This window comes from Salmo salar, chromosome 16, assembly GCF_965601325.2.
Source record: "Salmo salar chromosome 16, fSalSal1, whole genome shotgun sequence".
NCBI lineage: Eukaryota > Metazoa > Chordata > Actinopteri > Salmoniformes > Salmonidae > Salmo > Salmo salar.
In genome coordinates this window covers 23437435-23460305 of record NC_138306.1, presented here as the reverse complement: position 1 = coordinate 23460305, position 22871 = coordinate 23437435, and the positions used below count along the sequence as shown (strand labels likewise).

General features: G+C 42.4%; 1 protein-coding gene across 3 annotated transcripts in view; it reads left to right on the top strand.

The window, feature by feature from the left end:
- Positions 1–22871, top strand: part of LOC106573359 (ras association domain-containing protein 8) — a 56056-nt gene that overhangs the window by 14548 nt on the left and 18637 nt on the right. Inside the window, exon 2 of one of the 3 annotated variants that reach the window (XM_082962608.1) lies at positions 2169–2280. The exons of the other annotated variants lie outside the window; for them this stretch is intronic. The gene's annotated coding sequence lies outside the window, so the exon portion shown is untranslated. The remainder of the gene's footprint in view (positions 1–2168; positions 2281–22871) is intronic. 3 annotated transcript variants of the gene reach the window in all.

Here is a 22871-nt window from a genome sequence, read left to right as displayed (position 1 = left end):
GTCTTTCTTTTCACTTAATCTGTGTCCAGGAAACGGACCCTTGTGTGTGGTTTATTCCCTTTAAAAAATGTCTAGAGTAGTTACTCCTAGACCATTCCTGGTGAACAAGGAAAACATTAGGCTACTTCAATTCTAATGGTTTCAATGTTATGTTCTCTAGTGGTCTTCGATGGTAAAAGACCCAAACGCATAAGACTGCCATGCAATTACATTATTTTATTTTGTCACAACGTTTTAGTCTCTAGCCCATTTCTCCATCAACGTTTTGGGCTTGAAGGAAAAGTCTACAGAGATCTGCCACTAGTTGGACTAATATATATGCCATTTAGCAATCGCGTTTATCCAAAGCGACTCTTACAGTTATGCCAAAATAAATGTTTTCATATGTTTCATATGGGTGGACCCGGTAATTGAATCCACAACCCTGGTGGTACAAAGGCCATGCTCTACCAACAGAGCCACACTGGACCATACAGGACTATTCAAGGAGAGTTTGGTAGAAGCATTAGTTGCTAAAAGATGAACAAACTGAATTATTTTCATGGAGGACTGGTATGAATTGTGAGGATGACCACAATTTATTTTCATAATGAGCCAAATCTATTGTTTTTCTACCCAAAGTTGCAAAGGAAATGTTGTGATCTATTTAATAAACATAATAGACCAAATGGATTAAAGAGTGTGTCTGTATAGCAGGAACAGCGGTGTCTAGTGGTACTACTTTATGGTAAATAATGGAAGTGGCTTCAATTACTAATTTCTCTGAACAGGGGAGAATCAGGAGCGGCAGGTAGCCTAGTGGTTAGAGCATTGGGCCAGTAACCGAAAGGTTGCTAGATTGAATCCCTGAGCTGACAAGGTAAAAATCTGTCGTTCTGCTCTGAACAAGTCAGTTAACCCACTGTTCCTAGGCCGTCATTGTAAATAATAATTTGTTCTTAACTGACTTGCCAAGTTAAATAAAGGTTAAAAAAATCACCAGATTCACAAGTAATACATTGCATAGTAGGGAGAAGCAATACTCCAATCTACAGCTTTAAACTACTTGTCAAACATAGAGAACTGATACTGTATGTTGGATTGGCATAGGGTGTGGGGTGTCCATGTGTGGCATGTCTTACTTATTGGTGGGAATAAGTTTGATCCAAATCAGATGCTGGGTACTATATTTACTATACATCATGAATCCTATAAATAAAAACGTGCAATTTGGGTGTAATCAATTAGCTTAATTTCACAAAGATCAAATTATATTTCAACAAAATAATGTATCAGGAATGCTAATCATATCTGTTCTGAAATCGTTTCTGGAGTAATTAACAATCTGAGATGGTGGGTGTCAAAATCCTCTTTCTTGTGCTTTTTGAGGTGGAACAACCAAAGTGTGTGTGTGTGTGTGTGTTGTGTGTTGTGTTTGTGTGTGTGTGTGTGTGTGTGTGTGTGTGTGTGTGTGTGTGTGTGTGTGTGTGTGTGTGTGTGTGTTCAGTGTCCCTGACCAGGCTACTGTGTCCTTAAATGTACATGTTGGTGCTAAGCCTCCTCCTCTGTAACATGGCACAACCTGGAACTGTCTGTCCAACCCGTGCATGTACTGGTGTGTGTGTGAGTGTGTCTGTATGTCTATACATGCATGTGTGTGTGAGAAGGCATGATAAAGCCATGGGTGTCTCTTCCACAGCCTGCACGTCACAAAGCTCTTTTTACCCTCACAGATTAAAGATCGATTTATGGAGGGCTACACATGCTAAAGCATAACTCATTATCCTAGCCTATGTGTGTGTATGTTAGCATCTTATTATGAGTCTGTAGTTGTTGTCTTGTCCTGTGGATCGATTTGGGAGCCAGAGAGAAAAAGAGAGGTGATTTTTATTTCCTGGCTTACCCTGAGACAAGCATTTCGCTACATCCGCAATAACATCTGCTAAATATGTGTATGCAACTAATAAAATGGATTTGATTTGAGTGAACAGCCATACTTCATGTGCTTTCTGTGTGTGCATGTGTGTTTAAACTACCAACGGGACATTAAAAACTGTAATATCTTACAGGCTGACTACACCGCTCGCGTCGCGTGCGCGAGCATTGCAAAATAAATGTAGAAATCTATATTATTCAATTATTGCACCCACACTGCTCGCGTGCGCCAATGAGTTCTATTTCTGCCGCAGGTCGCGCTGCAAGTCCTGCCTCTTCCATCTCCTCATTGGTTTATAGAAGCAGGTACCCACGTGCCATCTCCTCATTGGTTAGACCCACGTGGGTGACTGAAAGACGAACGAGGTCAGTAGCGGTAATGCATCTAATTTATGAAAGTTGCCAATTGCAATATATAGTCAAGAGAAGAAAAAGCCTGGAAGGAGGAGAGATGACTAGAAACAATATGTTTTATATGTGGATTAATTGGCGGAGTAGAGGACCTTGTGCATTTCAGGTAAAATAACTCAATGTTTATATCCCAGGACAAATTAGCTAGCAACAGTAAAAAGCTAAATTGCCATAAATGTTTCATGCTTTTCGACCTGTCCCCAAATTAATATAATTGGTTCAGAGTTTGTTTTGATAATTTAATCTGTGTGTTGCGATCGCTTTTGGTGTTGGGGGACAAAATACATGTATGCATGGTGCATGCGCACAACCGGTTTGGGTTCCGTGTTATGTTTCACTGAGTCGTGACTGAACGACGACATGAAGAACATACAGCTGGCGGGTTTTATACTGTATTGGCAGGATAGAACAGCAACCTCTGGTAAGACAAGGGGTGGCGATTGTATATTTGTAAACAACAGCTGGTGCACGATATCTGTCTCAAGGTTTTGCTCGCCTAAGGTTGAGTATCTCATGATAAGCTGTAGACCACACTATCTACCAAGAGAATTTTCATCTGTATTTTTTGTAGCTGTCTACATACCACCACAGACCGATGTTGGCACTAAGACCACACTCAATGAGCTGTATACCGCCATAAGCAAACAGGAAAACACTCATCCAGAGGTAGTGCTCCTAGTGGCCGAGGACTTTAATGCAGGGAAACTTAAATCAATTTTAACAAATCTCTACCAGCATGTTAAATGTGCAACCATCTCTGGATGGCATTGAGGAGTACACCACATCAGTCACTGGCTTTATTAATAAGTGCATCGATGACGTCGTCCCCACAGTAACCGTACGTACATACCCCAACCGGTAGCCATGGATTACAGGCAACATCCGCACTGAGCTAAAGGGTAGAGCTGCCGCTTTCAAGGAGCGGGACTCTAACCCGGAAGCTTATAAGAAATCCCGCTATGCCCTCCGACAAACCATCAAACAAGCAAAGCATCAATACAGGACTAAGATCGAATCGTACTACACCGGCTCCGACGCTCGTCGGATGTGGCAGTGCTTGCAAACTATTACAGACTACAAAGGGAAGCACTGAGCGAGAGCTGCCCAGTGACATAAGCCTACCAGATGAGCTAAATTACTTTTTAGCTCGCTTCGAGGCAAGTAACACTGAAACATGCATCAGCTGTTCCGGACGACTGTGTGATCACGCTCTCCGCAGCCGATGTAAGACCTTTAAACAGGTCAACGGATTACCAGGACGTGTACTCCGAGCATGCGCTGACCAACTGGCAAGTGTCTTCACTGACATTTTCAACCTTTCCCTGTCTGAGTCTGTAATACCAACATGTTTCAAGCAGACCCTGTGCCCAAGAACACTAAGGGTAACCTGCCTAAATGACTAACGACCCGTAGCACTCACGTCTGTAACCATGAAGTGCTTTGAAAGGCTGGTCATGGCTCACATCAACACCATTATCCCAGAAACTCTAGACCCACTCCAATTTGCATACCGCCCTAGCAGATCCCCAGATGATGCAATCTCTATTGCACTCCACACTGCCCTTTCCCACCTGGACAAGGAACACCTATGTGAGAATGCTATTCATTGACTACTGCTCAGTGTTCAACACCACAGTGCCCTCACAGCTCATCACTAAGCTAAGGACCCTGGGACTAAACACCTCCCTCTGCAACTGGATCCTGGACTTCCTGACAGGCTGCGCCCAGGTGGTAAGGGTAGGTAACAACATATCCGCCACGCTGATCCTCGACATGGGGGCCTCTCAGGGGTGCGTGCTCAGTCCCCTCCTGTGCTCCCTGTTCACTCATGACTGCATTGCCAGGCACGACTCCAACACCATCATTAAGTTTGCCGATGACACAACAGTGGTAGGCCTGATCACCGTCAATGGAGAGACCTGGCCATGTTGTGCTAGGACAACAACCTCTCCCTCAATGTGCTCAACGTGATCAAGACAAAGGAGATGATTGTGGACTACAGGAAAAGGAGGACCGAGCACGCCCCCATTCTCATCAACGGGGCTGCAGTGGAGCAGGTTGAGAGCTTCAAGTTCCTTGGTGTCCACATCCCCAACAAACTAACATGGTCCAAGCACACCAAGACAGTCGTGAAGAGGGCAGAACTGAACCTATTCCCCCTCAGGAGACTGAAAAGATATAAAATGGGTCCTTAGATCCTCAAAAGGTTATACACCATCGAGAGCATCCTGACTGGTTGCATCACTGCCTGGTATGGCAACTGCGTACGGCCCAGTACATCACTGGGGCCAAGCTTCCTGCCATCCAGGACCTCTATACCAGGCGGTGTCAGAGGATGGCCCTAAAAATTGTCAAAGACTCCAGCCACCCTAGTCATAGACTGTTCTCTCTGCTGCCACACGGCAAGCGGTACCCGAGCGCCAAGACTAGGTCCAAAAGGCTTCTTAACAGCTTCTACCCCTAAGCCATAAGACTCCTAAACAGCTAATCAAAGGGCTACCCAGACCCCTCTTTTACGCTGCTTCTACTCTGTTTACTATCTATGCATAGTCACTTTAACTCCACCTACATGTACATATTACCCCAATTACCTCGACTAACTGGTGCCCCTGCACATTGACTCTGTACCCGTACCCCCTGTAGATGGCCTCGCTGTTGTTATTTTACTACTGCTGTTTAATTATTTGTGCCTTTTTTTAAACATTTTTATATTTATCTATTTTTTACTTAATTTTTATAAAAAGTACTTAAAGCATTGTTAAAGGGCTTGTAAATAAGCATTTCACTGTAAGGTCTACACTTGTTGTATTCGGCGCATGTGACAAATATAATTTGATTTGTTTGTATGTTGGTTTCTCAGAGTGTGTTTAGTGTGTGATTGTGCCAGTATGTGTGTCTGTCTGTCAGTGTGTGTGAGATGGTGTCAGTGGTAATAGATGGTTGTGGATGGAGGGAGGGACGTGATTGTGTTTAAACACAGGAGCCTCACATTTATTATCCTCTTAAACTTGGCTATGTGTGTGTTTGTGGTTGGTGTGTGTGTGTTTTCTAAAATGAAGCACATTATCCAGCTGTCTCCTCAGTCAGTGACATCACCTCTAAGTTCCCCTCTTATCTTAGCCTGGTTGTTTAGTTCTCATCTGTACACACACACACCACACACCACACCACACACCACACACACACACACACACACACCACACACACACACACACACACACACACACACACACACACACACACACACACACACACACACACACACACACACACACACACACACACACACACACACACACACACACACACACACACAGGATTAAACCCGCAGCATGGTTCATTTCCCATTACATTGGGCTGGGTGTGTTATACATGGAGAGAATGGAGCATCCTCTGAGGGATGGCTGTGATGTTACTTTTAATGGCCTTTTATTACGTCAGTATACATCAATGGAGAAGCATGACCCCTTTTCTCTGCCTCTGTTATGAATTGTGTGTGTGTCTAGCTGTAATGTAATGCAATCTTGGTGAGTGCAGTCAGTTCCCTCTAACTGATGATGTGGGTGTATATAGTGACTGTCCTCAGGCTGTGAAGTGGTTCTGCCTGTCACGACGAGACCTAAGCTACCTACTGACAGTGAACTCAACTCAAGGCAACAGTATAGGAATGTTTGCATGATGGAAAGTATTGCTTGTTTCTTATGTGTTTTAGTGAGTGGGAGTGAGTGAGTGAGTGAGTGAGTGAGTGAGTGAGTGAGTGAGTGAGTGAGTGAGTGAGTGAGTGAGTGAGTGAGTGAGTGAGTGAGTGAGTGAGTGAGTGAGTTGTGCTTGGCTCAGGAAGGAGAGCGCACTGCGGCGATAAAAGATTGAACCAGTGTTGCTCTCCTCATCGTACTCTTCTGACTCACTCACTCACTCACACACACAATATCTCTTCTCTTCTTTCTCTTATGCTCTATGAACAGTTTGACTTTCATATGTTACCTCATCAGTCCTTTCAATAAGCCATGTTTACATTGCTTTGTAAACGTGGCCCTAACTGCGTAGCAGGAACCAATAGCTTTCAGTCTGTTTGTGTTTCTGGAGGGAAATGTTTGATACCAATTGCTGCAAGTTTGCATTCAGTCAACCAGTTAGAGAAAAGTTCTAATGGAAAGTCCCGGACAGTTAGGCTGTGGTCACTTAGTCCGGTAGTGAAAGAGCAAGAACTTGGTGCCCCAGTAGCAACAAACTCCCTCACTGTCAGACTACAACCTGATAACACACACACCTCAGGATTTGTTGCTACTGACAACAGTCTACCTGGGTGACGGTGGTGTGCTTTTCCACTGCACTCTCAGCTTCACCGCTGGCCCTGTCTGTTTCTTACTGCTTCACCTCTTTCACCCCGGCCATGAAGACAAGGGTGTGTGTGTGTGTGTGTGTGTGTTTTTTTTCTTCTGTCAGTGTCCTTGGCGGTGTTGCCAAGCTTCCGGACACCTGTGGATGTAGAGACCACGGGCTGTGTGTGTGCGCGCACTGCAAAACGTGAAATCTAAGCAAGCCTAAATATCTTATATTGAGTGATAATTCAATTATAATTAGTATTTGTTTTCTTTCCAAGCTAAGTGATCTAACATTATTGGCAGATCATTTTGCTTATTTTAACCTAAAAAAGGCTTCAAGATATTTGTCCTTAATATTTTAAAATCAGATAAATTAATATTTGCCAATGACGTTAGATAATTTAACTTGGTAAGAAAAATATATATATTTTAAGTGAATTATCACTCAATATAAAATATTTAGGCTTGCTTAGATTTCCCTTTTTGCAGTGTGTGGCGCGTCTAGTGAGATTTATCTTGACGCAGCTTTGTCTCCTCAGCACTGTCTTGCTACCGTGGCAACGCAAACATCCCACAATCCCCTGGGAGAGTCTTGTGACGCCAGGCGGAGACATGGCGATGGGGTGTTGTGTTTGAGGAGCCGTGTTGACTCACAGCATCTTACAAGACCGTAAATAAAGATGTAGTCTTTGCCAGTGGAGGGTCTGAACACACACACACACACACACACACACACACACACACACACACACACACACACACACACACACACACACACACACACACACACACACACACACACACACACACACACACACACACACACACAGGGGCCTGAGAGAGGGGGGTTTAGGTGCCAAGCATAAGGCAAGCTGTGAAGGTACTAAATCTATGATTTTAAAGGTGTAATCGGCCTGTGTGTAGCTGGTGTGGAGGAGTCAGGCGCAGGACAGCAGATATCAGTAAGGAACGTAATTTACTCAAGGAATCAATAAATACAACACAATAAACTATCCCACAATAATGAACCGTATACATACAAACAATAACTCACAAAAAACCATGGGGGAACAGAGGGTTAAATAATGAACAAGTAATTGGGGGATTGAAATCAGGTGTGTAAAACAAAGACAAAACAAATGGAAAATGAAAAGTGGATCGGCGATGGCTAGAAGGCCGGTGACGTTGACCACCGAATGCCGCCCGAACAAGGAGAGGGACCGACTTCGGCGGAAGTCGTGACAAAAGGAGTATAGCCAGAAACTTGTAATTATTGTAAAAAATTATTTGTATTATTATTAACCCATCAAACCCCCCCCCCCCCCTCCCCTGTTTGGAGGACACATCTTTTTTGTTTTTTTACATCTTTTTTTATATACATTTTACATATACATTTTGCAGATGCATTTTATATACAGCAATCACATGACAATAATACATTAGTGAACATAAGCTCCTTAGTCCCACCCCTCTGCCACTCTCATCACATCCCATCTATCACCATAGACCATCCTCATTTGGTTTCCATGTGTCATATATTTTTAAATTGTGCTGTCATGTTTTACATACATTTTGAACCTTTCTAATCGTATAGTATCCACAGGTTTTGAGCCAAAGATGAAAACCTTTCCTACAAGTATTATTTTATTATTTATTGACTGACTGTGGCTTTCCAAATCGCCCAACACTGCTATTTGTAAGATTAATTTTTAAGTGGAACTTGCCTCTAAGTAGAGTTGAAGACGTTGCCTTATTTATTTTAGTATTTTTTTTTTACCTTTATGTAAACATGGAGTCACCATTGAGACCAGGGTCTCTTTCACAAGGGATATACAATTCATAAGACAAAATCTAATTTATTGACAGTCCCAAACTAGCCCCAGACATAGGCCATCCAATGTCAAACCAATTTTGCCATGGTTGTGCACCAGCCGGCTGAAGCTAATTGGCAAAAGCAATTAGCTAGCACTAGCTAGCCAAGACACAAGACCTGTTTAGGTTATCTAGAAGGGTGAGTGACTGTAACTGGGTCGTTCCACGAAAAGAGTGCCTTTGATATTTTAAGTCTGTTATATTAAATGAAACACCCTTTAATATAGACCACATGGAGAATTCAATTTTATGACTAGAGGCTTGCTAAAGTGCCAAAATGCAGCTTTTTGACATGTCCCTCCATCAACCCTGTGTGACTTCAATGAAGAGTTCAACCCACTTAACCATTTCTCAAGTTTTCACCATCATAGTAAAGTCCTAGTTATTTTGTTGCTTTCTAAAGTCCTTTCTGGAGATTATTATTTATTTCATGTGTTTAGTGATTCATTTATGTCTGTCCATCATTTTAAGGTCAACCCTGTAACATGATCTGAACTATCGTTTTAATATGGTGAAACTATTCCATTTAAAAAAGAAAATTCAGAATAAACATTGAACATCTAATAGATCATAGTGTAAAAGCAGGTGAGCTGGTCCTACTATTTTTGGTGTAAAACTGAGCGGATTGAGTCTCTTACCCGTAGATAGAAATGCTAGAACTGTTTTAGCAATTTCATTTTTTTGTGAAGCTTGCATTCAATTGCCACTCCCTGTTGCACTGAACAAGCTTCCATTCCCCCTGTCACGAGGGATTTTAAAGCTGATTTAATAAGAAATCATCAACCCTGTTACGGTCAACCCTGTTTCTTTATTTGGCATTACTATAGTAATATTTTTATTTAACCTCTTGAGATAGGAAAATTCGTTTTTTATGAAGTTAGGTGAAATCAACGTTTTTTTTGGATCAAGTTATACTTCTCAAAAGGCACGAAATTGGTGAAATGACCCAACTGTGTACTGTTTTGGCAAAGTGAATGTACAAATACTACGTGCGAACACACACACACAAGATACAACCACATTAAAACACCCCCCACCCCACTCCCAAGACAACTCTCGTTTGGCTTCAGTCATGGCCGCTGCATTTCTTAATGACCATGCTGAAAAAAGAGGCCAAATCAGAAAGTTCAGCCCCCCTTTAAACCGGGATCTATTATCTGTGAACATCATAGAAGTAGGTCAAAGTTGCCTCTAAGAACAGGTAACACATCTAAAATCCGCGGATGGCATTTCTCTTAAACAAAAAAATAGATACAGTGAGGGAAAAAAGTATTTGATCCCCTGCTAATTTTGTACGTTTGCCCACTGACAAAGAAATGATCAGTCTATAATTTAATGGTAGGTTTATTTGAACAGTGAGAGACAGAATAACAACAAAAATCCAGAAAAACGCATGTCAAAAATTGTATAAATTGATTTGCATTTTAATGAAGGAAATAAGTATTTGACCCCCTCTCAATCAGAAAGACTTCTAGCTCCCAGGTGTCTTTTATACAGGTAACGAGCTGAGATTAGGAGCACACTCTTAAAGGGAGTGCTCCTAATCTCAGTTTGTTACCTGTATAAAAGACACCTGTCCACAGAAGCAATCAATCAATCAGATTCCAAACTCTCCACCATTGCCAAGACCAAAGAGCTCTCCAAGGATGTCAGGGACAAGATTGTAGACCTACACAAGGCTGGAATGGGCTACAAGACCATCGCCAAGCAGCTTGGTGAGAAGGTGACAACAGTTGGTGCGAGTATTCGCAAATGGCTGAAACACAAAAGAACTGTCAATCTCCCTCGGCCTGGGGCTCCATGCAAGATCTCACCTCGTGGAGTTGCAATGATCATGAGAATGGCGAGGAATCAGCCCAGAACTACACGGGAGGATCTTGTCAATGATCTCAAGGCAGCTGGGACCATAGTCACCAAGAAAACAATTGGTAACACACTATGCCGTGAAGGACTGAAATCCTGCAGCGCCCGCAAGGTCCCCCTGCTCAAGAAAGCACATATACATGCCCGTCTGAAGTTTGCCAATGAACATCTGAATGATTCAGAGGACAAATGGGTGAAAGTGTTGTGGTCAGATGAGACCAAAATGGAGCTCTTTGGCATTAACTCAGCTCGCAGTGTTTGGAGGAGGAGGAATGCTGCCTATGACCCCAAGAACACCATACCCACCGTTAAACATGGAGGTGGAAACATTATGCTTTGGGGGTGTTTTTCTGCTAAGGGGACAGGACAACTTCACCGCATCAGAGGGACAATGGACGGGGCCATGTACCATCAAATCTTGGGTGAGAACCTCCTTCCCTCAGCCAGGGCATTGAAAATGGGTCGTGGATGGGTATTCCAGCATGACAATGACCCAAAACACACGGCCAAGGCAACAAAGGAGTGGCTCAAGAAGAAGCACATTAAGATCCTGGAGTGGCCTAGCCAGTCTCCAGACCTTAATCACATAGAACATCTGTGGAGTGAGCTGAAGGTTCGAGTTGCCAAACGTCAGCCTCGAAACCTTAATGACTTGGAGAAGATCTGCAAAGAGGAGTGGGACAAAATCCCTCCTGAGATGTGTGCAAACCTGGTGGCAAACTACAAGAAACATCTGACCTCTGTGATTGCCAACAAGGGTTTTGCCACCAAGTACTAAGTCATGTGTTGCAGAGGGGTGAAATACTTATTTCCCTCATTAAAATGCAAATCAATTTATAACATTTTTGACATGCGTTTTTCTTGATTTTTGTTGTTGTTATTCTGTCTCTCACTGTTCAAATAAACCTACCATTAAAATTATAGACTGATCATTTCTTTGTCAGTGGGCAAACGTACAAAATCAGCAGGGGATCAAATACTTTTTTCCCCTCAATGTATTTTCAGTGTGACCTGCTGCTGCTGACTATCAGGCAGTGAGGCAGGCTGTTGCTGAGGGAGTGGTGGGGAGGGCTGGAGGTGTGTGAGTTGAGAGAGCACTACAGCATACAGCTTTGTCCACTATTGGCTGAGTCACATGAGTGAGAAGAGACAGATCAGCATCATGACAACTTTTTACCAGTTGTATGTAGGCTATTTAACGCAAGTGGAAATTTTAAATGGAAGTTATGGAATGGAAGTTTTGGAACAGAAGTTATGGAACTCCCTCGCGGTCTTCTGTTATGGGGAAAAGTCCTCAATGAAACTAACATTAAATGTGGAGAATTATACATTTGCATCTTTTAACCATCAAGTAGCGTATTAATTTATACAGTACCAGTCAAAAGTTTGGACATGCCTACTCATTCAAGGGTTTTTCTTTATTTTTACTACTTTCTACATTGTATAATAATAGTGAAGACATCAAAATTATGAAATAACACATTTGGAATCATGTAGTAACCTAAAAAGTGTTAAACAAATTGTTTACAAAGAATAAAAACAATACATTCTTCAAAGTAGCCACCCTTTGCCTTGATGACAGCTTTGCACACTCTTGGCATTCTCTCAACCAACAGTCTTGAAGGAGTTCCCACATATGCTGAGCACTTGTTGGCTGCTTTTCCCTCACTCTACGGTCCAACTCATCCCAAACCATCTCAATTGGGTTGAGGTCGGGTGATTGTGGAGATGTCAGGTCATCTGATACAGCTCCATCACTCTCCTTCTTGGTCAAATATCCCTTACACAGCCTGGAGGTGTGTTTTGGGTCATTGCCCTGTTGAAAAACAAATGATAGTCCCACTAAGCGCAAACCAGATGGGATGGCGTATCACTACAGAATGCTGTGGTAACCATGCTGGTTAACTGTGCCTTGAATTTTAAATAAATCACTGACAGTGTCACCAGCAAAGCACCATCACACCTCCTCATCAATGCTTCACGGTGGGAACCACACATTAACTCATTTAATCATAGCAGTCAAATGTGTTAAATCGACAGTCATTGATGGAAAATGATCTGGCGAGTTTAATAAGGGCGAATTAACTTTTCTCTTGCGAAATTAGTTTATTAGGTCATAGTTCGCAACCAAATTTTGCTTCTAATGTCATTACAGATTTCGTCAATATTCCTTCTTAATTGGCTCGATAACGTTATGGAAAAAGGTTTGTTGTATAAATGTGGCAACACCTCTCTTGCTGTGGAACAAAATGTTGAGCTAGTTTTCAGGCCTTTTGGGTGGGTTTTGAGTGGTCAATGGGCTGGAAAGGTTAAATAGACCTGGAAACCCTGGACAGATGTAACGGCGAGAATCTGTCAAGGATCACGTAGAATCATGTGATTACAAACAGCAGTAGTTCCTGGTTTGGGGTTTTTCGTTATTGATTATTTGGACAAATCAGGATTTGATGAAGGCGGTGCTTAAAATGGTGCAGTGATTTTCAACCCTGTCAAAACGGACGATAAGCGGTTTCCACTAGATTCCACAGACACAAAGTCAAAATTGGCTATATCTCCATCCTGCTCTGTTGACTGTGGACTGGTTGTACCACCATAGACACTTTAGCTTTGAAATATTGAAAAGTGCCTGAGCTGTGTGTGTGGAAAATAACTTTGTAAATGTATCCCAGGCATACACAAAGAAAAGCTTAACCCCTCCCCCATGCCTCCCTCCTGGTTCGCAGGGGGTAGAGATATCTTCCCTAGAATAAATCAATCTCAACAGCCTGGCCAGTGTCAACTATGGATCCCTGACTGTGTGTGTGTGAACCAAACTGCAGGTTTATCTCACTGTGTGTGTGTGTGTGTGTGTGTGTGTGTGTGTGTGTGTGTGTGTGTGTGTGTGTGTGTGTGTGTGTGTGTGTGTGTGTGTGTGTGTGTGTGTGTGTGTGTGTGTGTGTGTGTGTGTGTGTGTTAAGAGGGGTGAAAGTGAGGTTTCCAGGGCTGGGACAGAGCGAGGCAGATGTACAACACTGTTCCATTAAAGTGTCTGGGATATGAGGAGTTCCACCATAAATCTACATCCTCCTCTCCATCCAGTCACCCCTACACTTGGAGAGCGATAATTGTTACTCGTCCCCCAGTTTAATGAGAGAGAGAGATTTGTGGCTGACACCTCCGCACCACTCTATAAATCTGTCCTAATGAGTGGCCTTAGCCCTGCTTAGCCCTACACTCACCTAAAGATCCCCACGGCATGACCCACACTCATGTCAATAATACCTTCATAGCATCCATAAACATCCACGTACTCGGATCCCTTCATACCAAACCCCTTCTGCCCCTAAACCCATACCTTACTCCCCCCGCGACCTTACCTCTGTCCTGGACGCATGCTTTCACAACACACATTCCTCAGGGTGTAGGAATCCTGTTTCACGTACAGACCTCACCTGAAGGACCACTCACTCACTCACTCACTCACTCACTCACTCACTCACTCACTCACTCACTCACTCACTCACTCACTCACTCACTCACTCACTCACTCACTCACTCACTCACTCACTCACTCACTCACTCACTCACTCACTCTCACACACACATTCCTGTGTTGTTTGCTCCCACTCTCCCAGGGCCATTATGAGATGTGTGTGTTAGGTTTGCATATCCCTGAACTTAACCATGGAGCTACATGTTCATCTATAACATCTGTTTATTACCTAATCTGTGTATTACTTTGATACATGTTTCACTAGTGTTTAGGAGATTAAATGGAGGAGAAGGAGAAGAAATGGATCCGTAGGAAACTAAGATGTGTTTAGTGTCATGGGACAGAGCTTGCTGTTGGTTGACTACAGTATCCATTGCATGACCACAGGTTAGGAACTTTGAAAAATATTTCCCTCGTGTTATGGAGAACAAATGGAACTAGGTCCTCATAGAAACTAAGCTGAGTTCAGATTGATTGAAACCAGTGTTGAATTGCTGTTGGGCAAACCGGACCAAATCTGTAACAATCATAGACGTCTCTATTTCATAAGTTTGGACATCAGAGTAGAGCACAGTAGAGTAGAGTTCAGTACAATACAGTAGTACAGTAAAGTATAGTTCATTACAGTACAGTAGAGTACAGTACAGTAAATTATACTCTACTCTAGTGTGCTTTACTATACTGTACTAAACCGTACTCTACTCTACAGTACTGCACTGTATTGTACTGACCTTTTCTTTCTTTTCGTTTCTTGTACTGTGCTGTCCAAACTTGTGAAACAGATGTCTATGATTGGTTCAAATTTGGACTGACCAAATTTCAACTACTTTTCAACGTCCTTGGATGTCTAATGTCGGTCGGTGCTCAGTGGATGAGAGGACTGGTTACAGTAAATGAAAAGAGAGGGGGATCATGAGTAGGTGTCAGCAAGGTGACGTTAACTGGAGAGAGAAGAGGGGGGGTTGTCCAGACTGGTTTCATACACTTGCTTTGACCACAACATAATAGAAAGAGAAAGAAAACAGTTATGAGCTGACAGTGTGCCAGTGGAAGGGAGGACAGTAGCATGTGACCCAACTATGGTTAGTGTCTGACTATTATGAATTCCTATTGTAGCCAATTCAGTTCCGATTTGGTAACAGAATTACATGTTTTAATCACTTAACAAATCATAAACCAAATTGATATCAGTAAAAACACTATAACTAATTGGTAGGTCTACCTTTACTTGTTACTTCTGTGAACTTTCATTATCCTCCCTCCTCATGAGAAAGAGAAATTCGAAAATATCTTAAAGAAAGACAAGACACTTGGTAATATTTCTTAAACTTACAGATGGTAAATAATTTCCGCAAAACTAAGTATAAATGTTGATATTATTTGGCATGGTCTTTTGATGTATTTCTAGTATGTTTTAGGACTTTTTCTGCCAGATGTTGTCTAAGACCCCTTTTCTCTTCTACCAGAAATCAAAGCCTTTGCTTATTCTTCATTTTTAGAATGGAAAATGGTTGAAAAATGTATATATTCCTTAATTTCACAAACATCTACTCTTATCTATCATTTGACACCAAATTGTATATTCTCCTATGAACTTCACATGCTAGCGCTCATGGGGCTTTTTACACGGAAATGCCCAATTGTTAACATTGCATGGCCCCAGCCAGGTTGGGTGACTTGGGAGGTAACCTAACTGGGTGGAATGCAGAACAGAGCTCATCTGTTAAAACATTCATCTAGCCGACAACTCCATGTTTTGGAGTCATATATTATTACTGTCTGTCCAGCCCTGTTAAAGTATACACACCTGCATTAGTCTGGACTGGATCCCAAAAGTCTCTCCCATTTGTTGTTTGGTTTTAGGCTACAGACAACTTTAACTTAGTGTTTGGGGTTTAACATTGTAACACTTTAAATGGGTATCATTTGGAACATTTTGGAGCATACTGCTGGAACATTAAATCCCCAAAAGGAAAAGAAAAAATTGATTTAATTATTGATGTTAGCAAACATGGAAAGAGCCTTAAATTACTAATGAGACCAGCCCATTGGTACTGGTGGCCGAGACACACACACACACACACACACACACACACACACACACACACACACACACACACACACACACACACACACACACACACACACGAGACTAGAACAGGGCCTACGAATATAGCTGTCATCAGTGCAATTTAAGGATACCATTTAAAATAAAGAACTCTCTGTTCTTAATTTTAGTCCTAGATTCTGGGCACAAACCTAGCATCAACATGATATGATCTAGGCCAGCGATCATCAAATAGATTCAGCAGCGAGATGATTTTAGCTTGAACGGATGTCAGGGGACTGGAACATAATTACAAATCATTTGTAGACTGCAAATTGACATGTAAGCAGCCCAAACAGATATAATATTTGACTAAAACATAATCATTTCAAACCTTGCTTACATTTGTATATGATCACATATATTATGCGTGGGAATACTTTGGAACAGATTTCCAAAATTAAAATCACTTGGAGCTGATTTGCGGGTGTTTTTACAGTCTTATGTCAACAATAATTTTTGCTCAGAAAACTTTGGGGGCCAGTTGGGAAACTCTGATCTAGGCTAATTTCCTTCTCTTCTCTGTCTGACATTCTTTCTCTACTCTCTTATTCCTTTTTTTAGTTATTCAAATTCAGTCACTTCAGAATGTGTTTCATCCAGTGTGTGTGTGTGTGTGTGTGTGTGTGTGTGTGTGTGTGTGTGTGTGTGTGTGTGTGTGTGTGGTGTGTGTGTGTGTGTGTGTGTGTGTGTGTGTGTGTGTGTGTGTGTGTGATCTCCCTTCCAGGCCTGCGGTAGTGCTGAGTCAGGTAGAGAGTGTATAATTACACATATAGGTGCCCATCAGCAGTCTGTGGCTGTAGCCTAGTAGCTCTGCTAACAATAAGGCCTCCTGTACTCTGTAGAGCTCAATAGCCACACCAGTCACTCCTCACTTTCTCCATTTCTCATATCAGTGGAGGGGCTGTATAGGGCTGAGGCACGATAAGTAGCATTCTATTTTTCATCTTCATTTATTTACAAAAACGTTGCCTGCTGTATACTTTACAGTAGTGAATAAAGTGTTAATCCAGTTAGATCAGTTGTGGTTGTGGATGAGGTAGGTCTGAGGAACTATGAGTAAGCCTCTATTGTTGTCGTTATTAGCCACTAAAACTGGGCCTGCTACATAGTTCAGCTCTTCTCAAACTTTATTTCCTGCTGACGTCTGTCAAACTCCCACCTAACCGCCCCACCAATTAAACAGAAGCAAATGGGTCGTTCCACCTCAAAAAGCACAAGAAAGAGGATTTCGACACCCACCATCTCAGATTGTTCTGAAATCGTTTTTTGTAGTTAGTTACAGATACGGTTAGCATTATAGAAATATAATTTGATCACTGGGAAATTAAGATACTTGATTGCACCCAAATTGGACATTTTAATTTATAGTATTCGGATAATATTCAATAAACATAGCACCAACATCTGGTTTGGACCAAACTTCTTCCTGCCATTGAGTAAGACATGAGGAATCCCAAAGAAATGGTCAAAAGCCACAACGGACCACCCACACCCCATGCCAATCCCACCCCAACAACCACTATACAGTATTAGCTCTCTATGTTTTACAAGTCTTATAAAGCTGTGGCTTGGAGTATTACTTCTCCATACTATGTCATGTATTCCCTGTGATGTTTTTTTCCACTGTTCAGAGAAATTAATAATTGAAGTCACTTACATTATTTACTATAAAGTAGTATCACTACATACTGCTGTTCATGCTATACTGCCACACTCTTTTATCCATTTTTCTGGTTCCTTGTGTTTACTAAATAGATCACACCATTCCTTTTGCAACTTTGTGCAGAAAACCAATAGATTTGGCTCATTATGAAAAAAAATGGTGTCGTCATCGTCACATTTCAAGGCAGTCCTCCATGAAGGAAATTCAGTTTGTCCTAATAGCAACCTAATGCTTAAACCCAACTATCATTGAATAGTCCAATAAGTGACCGATCTATGAGATGGCTATCCCTATGCAATTCTCATATGAACACTTTTCCTAAAAGCCCAAAACTTTGATGGAGAAATGAGCTAAGGACTAAAGAGTCGTTATAATCCTAATAAAATGATTAATTGCATGGCAGTCTTATGTTTTTCAATAAAATTATCAAAAAACAGCTCTTTGTATTGTGATTAGTGATATTTACCATTAAACACAACACAACCCAATACCATTACAATAGCAAAACAGTATACAGTGTGTGTTTGGGAGTTTTATCATTGAAGACCATTAGAGACCATAACATTGAAACCATTAGAACTGCTGTAGCCTAATCGTTTGGTTGTTCACAAGGAATGGTCTAGCAGTAACTGACCCAGACCTTTTTTGAAGGGAATAAACCACACAGAAAGGATCCGTTTCCTGGACACAAATCAAATGAAATTGTATTAGTCACATGTGCCGAATACAACAGGTGTAGACCTTACAGTGAAATACTTACTTACGAGCCCCTAACCAACAATGCAGTTGAAAAAAAATACGGATAAGAATAAGAAATAAAAGTAACAAGTAATTAAATAGCAGCAGTAAAATAACAATAGTGAGACTATATACAGGGGGGTACCGGTACAGAGTCAATGTGTGGGGGCACTGGTTAGTTGAGGTAATATGTACATGTAGGTAGAGTTATTAAATTGACTATGCATAGATGATAACAGAGTAGCAGCGGTGTAAAGGGGAGGGGGGGGGATAGTGTGGGTAGTGATTTGATTAGATGTTATGGCTTGGGGGTAGAAGCTGTTTAGCAGCCTCTTGGACCTAGACTTGGCTCTCCGGTGCCGCTTGCCATGGGGCAGCAGAGGGAAAAGTCTATGACTAGGGTGGCTGGAGTCTTTGACAATTTTTAGGGCCTTCCTCTGACACTGCCTGTTATAGAGGTCCTGGATGGCAGGAATCTTGGCCCCAGTAATGTACTAGGCCATTCGCACTACCCTCTGTTGTGCCTTGCGGTCGGAGGCCGAGCTGTTGCCATACTAGGCAGTGATGCAACCAGTCAGGATGCTCTCGATTGCGCAGCTGTAGAATCTTTCGAGGATCTGAGGGCCCATGCCAAATCTTTTCAGTCTCCTGAATAGGTTTTGTCGTGCCCTCAACACGATTGTCTTAGTGTGCTTGGACCATGTTAGTTTGTTGGTGATGTGGAGACCAAGGAACTTGAAGCTCTCAACCTGCTCCACTGCAGCCCCGTTGATGAGAATGGGGGCGTGCTCGGTCCTCTTTTTCCTGTGGTCCACAATCATCTCCTTTGTCTTAATCATGTTGAGGGAGAGGTTGTTGTCCTTGCACAACACGGCCAGGTCTCTGACTTCCTCCCTATAGGCTGTCTAATCGTCGTCGGTGATCAGGCCTACCACTGTTGTGTCATTAGCAAACTTAATGATGGTGTTGGAGTCGTGCCTGGCCATGCAGTCATGAGTGAACAGGGAGTACAGGACGGGACTGAGCACGCACCCCTGAGGGGCCCCTGTGTTGAGAATCAGTGTGGCGGATGTGTTGTTACCTACCCTTACCACCTGGGGTGGCCTGTCAGGAAGTCCAGGATCCAATTTCAGAGGGAGGAATTTAGTCCCAGGGTCCTTAGCTTAGTGATGAGCTTTGAGGGCACTATGGTGTTGAACGCTGAGCAGTAGTCAATGAATAGCATTCTCACATAGGTGTTCCTTTTGTCCAGGTGGGAAAGGGCAGTGTGGAGTGCAATAGCGATTGCATCATCTGTGAATCTGTTGGGGTGGTATGCAAATTGGAGGGGGTCTAGGGTTTCTGGGATAATGGTGTTGATGTGAGCCATGATTAGCCTTTCAAAGCACTTCATGGCTGCAGACATGAGTGCTACGGGCCGGTAGTCATTTAGGCAGGTTACCTTAGTATTCTTGGGCACAGGTGGTCTGCTTAAAACATGTTGGTATTACAGACTCAGACAGGGAGAGGTTGAACATGTCAGTGAAGACACTTGCCAGTTGGTCAGCGCATGCTCGCAGTACACGTCCTGGTAATCCGTCTGGCCCTGTGGCCTTGTGAATGTTTACCTGTTTAAAGGTCTTACTCACACTGACTGCGGAGAGCGTGATCACACAGTCTTAAGGAACTCTTGATGCCCTCATGCATGTTTGTGTTGTTTGCCCCGAAGCGAGCATAGAAGTAGTTTAGCTCGTCTGGTAGGCTTAGCGGGATTTCTTATAAGCTTCCGGGTTAGAGTCCCGCTCCTCGAAAGCAGCAGCTCTAGCCTTTCGCTCAGTGCGGATGTCGCCAGTAATCCATGGCTTCTGGTTGGGGTATATACGTATGGTCACGGTGGGAAGACATCATTGATGCACTTATTGATGAAGCCAGTGACTGATGTGGTGTGCTCCTCAATGCCATCGGAGGAATCCTGGAACATATTCCAGTCTGTGCTAGCAAAACAGTCCTGTAGCTTAGCATCTGCTTCATCTGATCACTTTTTTATTGATCTAGTCACTGGCGCTTCCTACTTAAACTTTTGCTTGTAAGCAGGAATTAGGAGGATAGAATTATGGTCAGATTTGCCAAATGGAGGGCGAAGAGAGCATTGTATGTGTCTCTGTATGTGGAGTAAAGGTGGTCCAGAGTTTTTTTCCCCTCTGGTTGCACATTTAACCTGCTGGTGGAAATTAGGTAAAACAGATTTAAGTTTCCCAGCATTAAAGTCACCGGCCAGTAGAAGCGCCGCCTCTGGATGACCGTTTTCCTGTTTGTTTATGGCTGTATACAGCTTGTTGAGTGCGGTCTTAGTGCCAGCATCAGTTTGTGGTGGTAAATAGACAGCTACGAAGAATATAGATGTAAACTCTCTAGGTAGATAGTGTGGTCTTCCTTTTATCATGAGATACTCTACCTCAGACGAGCAAAACCTTGAGACTTCCTTAGATATCGTGCACCAGCTGTTGTTTACAAAAATACATAGTCCACCTCCCCTTGTCTTACCAGACACCGCTGTTCTATCCTGCCAGTACATAGTATAACCAGCCAGCTGTATGTTGATAGTGTCGTCGTTCAGCCACGACTCTTTGAAGCATAAGATATTATAGTTTTGTATGTCCCATTGGTAGTTTAATCTTCCGCATAGGTCATCGATTTATTCTCAAAATATTGCACGTTTGCTAGCAGAATGGAAGGAAGTGGGGGTTTATTCGATCGCCTACAAATTCTCAGAAGGCAGCTCACCCTCTGGCCCCTTTTGTTCTGCCTCCTCTTCATGCAAATCCTGGGGATCTGGGCCTGTTTCTGAGAAAGCAATATATCGTTCGCGTCGGGCTCGTCAGACTCGTTAAAGGAAAAAAAGTATTCTGCCAGTCCGTGGTGAGTAATCGCAGTCCTGATGTCCAGAAGTTATTTTCGGTCATAAGAGACGGTAGCGGCAACATTATATTAAAAAAAAGTTACAAAAATACAAATAACGCAAAGAAATGAACAAAAACACAATCGGTTGGGGACACATTAAACGTCAGCCTTCTCCGGTGCCATTGTTGTGATTAAGTTTTAAAGAAGGACAAACTGAATTACTTTCGAGGACTGGCTTGAATTGTGTAGATGACAACATCATTTATTTTCATAATGAGCCAAATCTTTTGGTTTTCTACCCAAAGTTGCAAAGGAAATGTTGTGATCTATTTAATAAACACAATTGACCAGCACAATGGAGTGTGGCGGTATAACAGGAACTACGGATTCTAGTGGCCACCTGCTACTTTCACAGTACTGTTTGGTAAACAATGCAAGTGACTTCTCATTTCCAATGAGAAATTTCTCTGAACAGGGGAATAAAACATTACCAGATTCACAGGAAATACATTACATAGTATGGAGAAGCAATACTCCAAACTGCAGCTTCATACTACTTGTCAAACATAGTGTCGGGGTCCGTGTTTGGCTTTTCATTTTGGTTACTATATTTACTGAACATTATCTGAAACGTATAAAATAAAATGTCAAATTTGGGTGCAATCAATTAACTTAATTTCTCATAGATCTAATTATATTTTAACTACAGGAACAATTTCAGAACAATCTGAGATGGTGGGTGTCATGGCTTGCTGAAATGATATGTAACGACTGAAAAGGAATCAGCTGTGACCCACCAGTTGTCCCTGACCCACCATTTGGAAAACACTGGTCTAGTGAACATAGAGGGGTAAACTGTTGAGTTAGTTACATCAGCCAAAAACTGTGAATTTAGTCAGGCCAGTGAGTGGATGAGGTAGGGGTGAGTCATTAGTGTGAGCAAAACCTATATTCTTCTCTTGGTATGATTAAACCACACCATAACCTCTGATTGGGCATGACTATATAAACCGTTTTGCCCAGATGTGTGCCTTTTCTGTGGTTTAGAGTAGGAACCTGTCATAAAGTCACTGTCCCACTGACTGCCTCTGACTGGTGATGACGAGATGTCAACTCCTTTGTCAGTATTGCCATGCTTGGTAGCTAGTTGATGATCGTTGGGATTTCACCCAGACCGTGGTTTTCACATTGTGCTGTTCGGCTGCAGGACTGACACTCTGAATGTCTTGGGTGTCTGTCTCTGTCGGTCTGTCCGTTAGCCTTATTGTTGCTGCTGTTAGTGTTTATACTGTATGTTGCTACTGTTGGTTTATATGTATCCAACTGGGTGGTTACTGTGCATCTTTTAAACTGAGTGAGATGTTGCTCAGCAATGCCTGGCTGGCATATGCCTTGTCATTTCACAGAGCCGTAGAGACACAGGTGTCCACATTATTAACTAACCACTAAAACACTGTTTACAGGCTTTGAGAACACAGATTTATTATAAAAGATGTTGTCATTCTTGCAGCAAATAAACCCACAAACCTGGAGGATATAAGGCTTCAGCAAGCCAATAATGAGTTGATATTGATGTCTGTAGCAGTGAAGTGTTCTTCTATATGAGTGGCTCAAACCACTTAT